The 7,110-nt window shown below is 42.3% G+C and overlaps 3 non-coding genes across 3 annotated transcripts; 2 read left to right on the top strand and 1 right to left on the bottom strand.

Moving 5' to 3' along the window:
* Nucleotides 1-284: 284 nt before the first annotated feature.
* On the top strand, nucleotides 285-398 carry LOC140265750 (U5 spliceosomal RNA). The gene has a single exon (XR_011906446.1). It is a non-coding gene; the product is annotated as a U5 spliceosomal RNA (small nuclear RNA).
* Nucleotides 399-706: 308 nt separating this feature from the next.
* LOC140320607 (U2 spliceosomal RNA) lies at nucleotides 707-890 on the top strand. The gene has a single exon (XR_011918439.1). It is a non-coding gene; the product is annotated as a U2 spliceosomal RNA (small nuclear RNA).
* A 3,242-nt stretch (nucleotides 891-4,132) lies between these two features.
* LOC140265929 (U5 spliceosomal RNA) lies at nucleotides 4,133-4,246 on the bottom strand. The gene has a single exon (XR_011906610.1). It is a non-coding gene; the product is annotated as a U5 spliceosomal RNA (small nuclear RNA).
* Between the last annotated feature and the right edge of the window lie 2,864 nt (nucleotides 4,247-7,110).

The raw sequence follows: 7,110 nt of genomic DNA, 5'->3' as shown, positions 1-7,110 counted from the left end.
CCGAGTGTGGGCTAACCGGGAGAATTGCTTGAAAGAAACGCGACACCGAATGAGCGGTCTGAACAAAGCCTCAATACGGGATTCTCGTGGTGTTTTTGTTGCTGCCTTGTCTTTTGCATAGAGTAAAAGACAAGGCAGCCATCGAATAGGGCCCGATTGTTCCTACTTGGTCAGCCGAGGAGCAAGGGGGGGGGGGGCAAGCGTCTCAACCAAGCAAAGCTCACCATGGGGAAGGTGGCTATACCAACTAGCCTGATGCCCTGCTCCCGCAGTGACGGATAATCGTACTCTGGTTTCTCTTCATAACGTACAAGTCTTTCGCCTTTTACTAAAGACTTCCGTGGAGAGCAGCACTAATGAGTTGTTTCTATTATTGGCAGGCTTTACCTTTGCGGGTGAAGCCCTTTCTGTCTGTGCAAAAGAAATCTTGCTACTTTACAGAGTGACTTCTCTGAGTAGAGTCGCCTTACTTGTTGCGACTGTGCCGATATTCGAAGCTGGAGTGCAAAGTTGTTGCTTGAATGGTGCTTGCTGGAGCATGCGGGAGTGCAAAGTTATACCATTTAAAAGGGCTGAAGAGTGCTCAGTGCAGCGGGTGGGCGGAGGTGCAACGTGACACTCTGGCCACCTATGGCCATAAAAAGAACACTGCTACAAGTGCGCATTGTGCCAGCAAGGGCCCTCGGACCTGAAACAGTGGACAGTTATCGCTTCTCGGCCTTTTGGCTAAGATCAAGTGTAGTATCTGTTCTTATCAGTTTAATATGTCCTCTATACGAGGAAAACATATTAAATGGATTTTTAAGAATAGGAGTTGAAAAAGAAGCTTGTTCCGTTCACTCCAAGCCTCGACCCGGTACTGCAGTGCCGCTGGGAACGGTGCGCTCTCCTCTGCTCTTGTGAAAAAGCAAACAGCGGTGCAGGATGGAAGTTTCAGGGAGCCCAAGATGAAACTTTCTTTTAATCTGCTGAGAAAAGAGAGTGAATGCGAAGTGGACTTTAACACCGCTCTGGGAGCGAGCCGAGTGCGGGCTAACCGGGAGAATTGCTTGAAAGAAACGCGACACCGAATGAGTGGTCAGAACAAAGCCTCAATACGGTGTTCCCGTGGTGTTTGTGGCTGCCTTGTCTTTTGCACAGAGTAAAAGACAAGGCAGCCATCGAATAGATTGTTTCGACTTGGTCAGCCGAGGAGCAGGGGGGGGGGGCAAGCGTCTCAACCAAGCAAAGCTCACCAAGTAGGAACAATCGGGCCCTTTTCGATGGCTGCAACACCTAAAAGAAATATTGATGCGAGACCCGATCAAATGCTTTTTCAAAGTCTAAATTTAAGATGACAAGCCGGGTGTTTCCTGTCTCTAGCGTAATCAATGATGTCTCGAATCAGTACGAGGCTGTCGGTGAGTTGTCTCCCTGAGATGGCACAAGCTTGGTCTGGGTGAATTACCTCCTCTAAAACAGAGGACCGTGTCGCTAAAACCTTGCTAAAAAGTTTACAGTCAAAGTTTAAAAGTGTGATGGGCCTCCAATTCTTTAGGTCAGTCTTATCATTTTTTTTATAAAGTAGAGTCACTATTCCCACTCTAAAACTGTCAGGCAGTCGGTCGAGTTTTTCAAAATCTTTAAAAACATCTAAAATGTCTGATGATAAAAGGTCCCAATAGGTCAGATAGAATTCTGCAGGAAGCCCGTCTAAACCCGGAGCTCGACTTCTCTTAAAACCTGTTAGGCATTTTTTTAACTCTAAAGCAGTAAAATTCTGTGTCAAGTGTGCATTCTCTTTTACGGTTTTGTCAACGAATTTTAAGATTTCTGCCGATGTTTCCAAGTGCACTGGTTTCTCTTTGTACATGTTACTATAAAAGGTATGTACAGTTTCAATCATCTCTTGTGTGGATTTTGTTAAAAACCCATCTTCTCTTTTTAGATTTTGAATACACTCCTTTTTATTTATAACTTTCTTTCTTTTTCACCTTCCTCAATTTCCTGCTCCCTGCTTCTTACAAAAATTCCTTTACTCTTTATTTCTGCTAAAACTGACATTTCCTTTTTGACATCTTTGATTTCTTCTTTAAAGTCTATGCCACACTGATTTAGTTTAAAGTAGCGCTGTAAGCGTTTATGTAGTCCCATCATACATCTATTCTCTTTCCTTTTTTTACGTTTACCTTGCTGTTTAAAAAAAGTCTGGGTCGTTTCCTTCACCATTTCCCACCATTGTGCATGTGTTTCGTAGAGGTCTTGAAGGGTCTGCCACTCTTTATAACATTCCCTGTACTGACTGACTATGATTTCATCCTCCAACAGGGAACAGTTGAGTTTCCACAGACCACTTCCTACCGTCACACCAGAAGGGGGTGAAAGGGTGCAGGAGAGCATAAGGTGGTCTGAAAAGAAAACAGGGGTTAATCTAACATCAGTGGGTGGGCAATCTCTAGTAAAGAAATAATCAATGCGAGAGGCTCTAGTGCCATCATGACTAAACCAGGTGAAGCCCTCCTCTCTGGGATGCATGGTTTTAAAACAGTCAGTAAGCTTAAAATCCCTGCATATGCCCTGAAGTAAAATCCAAGTCTTATCCACTTTAAAATCTACCCCTGCTCTTTTTCTATCTTTCCTGCTCAAGATACAGTTAAAATCCCCTCCTACAACTAAAGGTACTTGCCCTAGCATGTAAAGCTGTATATCTTCTAAAAGGTCATACCTTTCATTTTTTCCATTGAAACCATAAATATTTAAGAGGTTAAAGTCTTGCCCCATAAAATTCAAGTGTGCTAAAAGTGCCCGTCCGTCTCTCACCACTGTGCTACCTTTCACCAGAACATGCGGATTTTTAATTAGAATGGCCACACCATCATTTTTATTTTGATTTGAGCCACTCCATATCGATAAATGGGGCCACATTTCTTCCCATTGTCTATGGTTTTTTAAAAAAGGTAGTCCACATTCTTGTATTAAAAACACATCTGATTTTATGGAGTCTAAGAAGGATAAAATACTCTGGGCTCTTGTCTTTGATTTCACACTTCTCACATTTAGTGTTGAGAAGGTGAGAACCATTAAAAGCATAAAGGAAAGTAGGTATGTCATTTTCGTTTTTCTAAGTTATCAAAACAAATTACACACAGGTTATTTCTTGGGAAACTAGCTCTTCCTTCATTTCTTTAGGTGAAAAGTGAGTAGGGTGATCTATATTTCCTTTTCGGACTCTCGGTGTTGGCCTCTGACGCAATGTTGCATTTAACTTTGAGTCCCTGGGGGTTGATTGCAGAGCTGAAGTTAAAAAGGAGACCTCATTTGGTGAGTCGGAGGGGAAGACTCTAGGTTCTTCCACTGAAGAACTGTCTGAAAGGGACCTAACCCTTCCCCTCTTCTCTGATACCACTGGGGAATCAGAGGCTCAGATGCCGTCCTCTTCGGCTGTTGACCTTCGGGGAGGTGAGTATCTTCACCAGACTCACCTGTCTGCTCTTCCTCCTCATTTAGCGTAGCTCCACCCTCTGCCTGTGAATTCTCACAGACTTCAACACTGAGTGGTGAGGCCTCTACAGGCCCCTCTCCTTTTTGCTCCTCACTTCCAATCCAAGCTTTTGGCGGGAAGTTTGAATTTATTGGGTCAACCTCTTCACTTTGTTCACCAACTGCCACCTTTGGTCCTTCTCTTTGTTGGCTTGACTGTGGCTTTACCGTCTTTAATTTGTTGGCAAAAGATTTAGGGCAATCTCTGAAGAGGTGATTTAATTCTCCACAGAGATTACATTTCCTGCCATTTGGACACTCTCCAAAAGTTTGCCCAATTTCTCTGCTCTTCCCACATAACACCTTGGTACAAGCCTCAACCAGGTGCCCATGCTAACCACACTTGCGGCAGAACTTGGGCTGCCCCTGGTAGTGGATGTAACCTCGGTTTTCAAGGTGGCCAGAGTGTCGCCCACCCGCTGCACTGAGCACTCTTCAGCCCTTTTAAATGGTATAACTTTGCACTCCCACACGCTCCAGCAAGCACCATTCAAGCAACAACTTTGCACTCCAGCTTCGAACATCGGCACAGTCGCAACAAGTAAGGCGACTCTACTCAGAGAAGTCACTCTGCACAGTAAGAAGATTTCTTTTGCACAGACAGAAAGGGCTTCACCCGCAAAGGTAAAGCCTGCCAAAAATAGAAACAACTCATTAGTGCTGCTCTCCACAGAAATCTTTAGTAAAAGGCGAAAGACTTGTACGTTATGAAGAGAAACCAGAGTACGATTATCCGTCACTGCGGGAGCAGGGCATCAGGCTAGTTGGCATAGCCACCTTCCCCATGGTGAGCTTTGCTTGGTTGAGACGCTTGCTCCAACTAGGAACAATCGGGCCCTATTCGATGGCTGCCTTGTCTTTTACTCTGTGCAAAAGACAAGGCAGCAACAAAAACACCACGAGAATCCCGTATTGAGGCTTTGTTCTGATCGCTCATTCGGTGTCGCGTTTCTTTCAAGCAATTCTCCCGGTTAGCCCACACTCGGCTCGCTCCCATAGCCGTGTTAAAGTCTACTTCGCATTCACTCTCTTTTCTAAGCAGACTCTTGGGATTTTATCTATAAAATGAATTCCTTCACTCAAACTATGTGAAAACTGCTTTGTCCTTAATATTTACCATGTCTAGAAAGATTTAAAAAAAAAAAACAACGTTGTACTTTGCAGTAAAAGAAAGAGCAAATCTAAAGTTTCAGGAATCCGAGAATAAGCTTACTTTCATGAGTTCTTCACGATTTCGGATTTTGCTATAAAATGAATTCCTTCACTCAAACTAAATTAAAACTGCTAAACCGCTAATCTGTTATATGTAAGGCAGATGTCAAATTCACCGAAATAGGATCAAAGGGTATTCGGCCAATCGAGCTGTAGCAGCTTCGGTAAAAGAGTATAAGTTGAAGAGTTTGTGAATAAAGGTGTGCGCACACATAGTGTGCTGTACGAAAATAGGCAGGGAGCAATGCCGGCTGGGGTATATGTTCTTGTATGTTGTCTGACTGTTTGATTTGAATGTGTTGTGTAAGTGTCCTTTTGAATGTTACATGTTTGGGCTTTGACACACTTCACTGTGGTTGTTAACTGTGTGGTGTGTCCTGAAATGTTATATGTTTGGGCTGTGTGACATGCTTAATGCTTGTCAGTAGCTACCCACTTATTCATATATAGCAACTGACAACATAAGAAGTCCGGACATACTTTGATAGTAGTTGTAGAAGTATCCTTATTGATAATAGATCACTAATTCATAGTGATAGAACAGTAGATGAACAGGTGCTTGCACATGTCTCACGAAAATAAAATGGGTGTATGATTGCTGACGGCAGAGCAATACTGCCAAACTTATGAGTTCTTGTGGCAAACTTGATTCAGTGTCTTGAAGTGTATACGCTGTTTCGCTGACTTGATTGTCACAAGAAACAAAGTGTGTTTGATAAGATCCGACCATTTTATTACGGGAGGATCAGTATGTATGGATTCTGATGTGACTGATAAACCCATTCGTATCTTAAGCATAATCTAATACGTGAGACAACGCCCTGGCACACGATAAAAAAAAAAAAAAGAGAGAGAGCAGTTTTGTGTCCCCACAGTCCATAATGTAGAAAAGAGAGAAAAAAGTCTTTCTGATTTGGTGTGTGTGCTCATAGTGCAGAGTGTAGAGAAAAGAAAGCCGTTTTGGTGTCACGGGTGTTGTGACTTACACACACACATTTCTAAATTGAGAAAGGAAATTATTTTAGAGGAAGCACTAGAGTTTAGATCCCACATTTGTTGATAGGCATTCATTTATTTCTTCACTTCTGATGAAGTTTCAAGAATAAACAACAAACTTTGTATTATGAGAAAGAACCAGACTCATTCTTCAGGAATCCGAAAATAAGCTCTATTTTATGAGTTATGCACGAATTCGGATTCTCCTATAAAACGAATTCATTAACTCAAACCAAGTTAAGACTGCTTTGTCCTTCATATTTATTCATGTCTAATCAAGTTTCAACGATAAACAACGTTGTACTTTGTAGAATGAGAAAGAACTTCTTCAGCAATAAGCATCTCTCGACATATGACGAAATACAGATTTTGCTATAAAATTAATTCCTTCTATCAGCCTGACTTAAAACTGTTTGTCCTCCTTATTTATCCACTTCAAATCAAGTTTCAACAATTAAAAAAAATTTGTAGTTTGAGAAAGAACAACTTAATCTTCAGCAATCAGTATAAAAAGAGGTGCAAATGCCAACCATACATACCTAAAAGGTGGAGCGGAAGTATTCAGCTGCAAGTAGGTGTGAATGTTCGACCATAATTTGTAAAAAGAGGGTAAGAAAAGGTTCGAATGCCCGACTATATATTAACAAAAGCGGGAGGAGAGGTCTTCGGATGAGAGTGGGTGAGAATTTCCAACCATAATCTATAAAATACGGTGAAAAAAAATATGTGAATGCCTCATAGAACACTAAAAGCGGAAGTGTTCGGCTGCAAGAAGGTGTGAATGTCCGACTATATTTGGTGAAAAGCAGGTGAAGCAAGGTCTGAATGCCCAACCTTACATCATCAAAAGCGAGATCAGAGGTGTTTGGCTGCAAGAAGGCCATAGTTTGCCAAAAGCGGGTAAGGTGCGAATGACCGACTAAATATCAACAAAAGTGGGGGCGGAGGTCTTCGGATGCAAGTGGGTGTGAATATCCCACCATACAAGTATGGTGGAGAGGAAGCTGTGAATGGCCAACCATAGTAAAAGGCGGGTGAGAGAAGGTGCGAATGTCAAACCATACATAATCAAAACAGGGAGCGGAGGTGTTCTGCTGTAAGAAGGTGTGAATGTCCAACCATAGTTGGTAAAAAGCGGGTAAGAAAAGGTTAAAATACCCGACTGTACACAATCAATAGCGGGAGTGGAGTTGTTCAGCTAAGAGAAGGTGTGAAAGTCCGACCTTGGTTTGTAAAAAGCGGGTAAGAAAAGGTTCGTATGCCCGAATATACACCATCAAAAGCGGAAGCGGAGGTGTTCGGCTGCAAGATATTGTGAACGTCCGACCAAAGTTTGTAAAAAGCAGTTAAGAAAAGGTTCGAATATCTAACCAAACATAATCA

This window comes from Leuresthes tenuis, unplaced genomic scaffold (genome assembly GCF_036924035.1).
Source record: "Leuresthes tenuis unplaced genomic scaffold, fLeuTen1.0.hap1 SCAF_12, whole genome shotgun sequence".
NCBI lineage: Eukaryota > Metazoa > Chordata > Actinopteri > Atheriniformes > Atherinopsidae > Leuresthes > Leuresthes tenuis.
The sequence above is the reverse complement of the archived record's forward strand: the minus strand, read 5'-3'. Positions and strand labels throughout refer to the sequence as shown.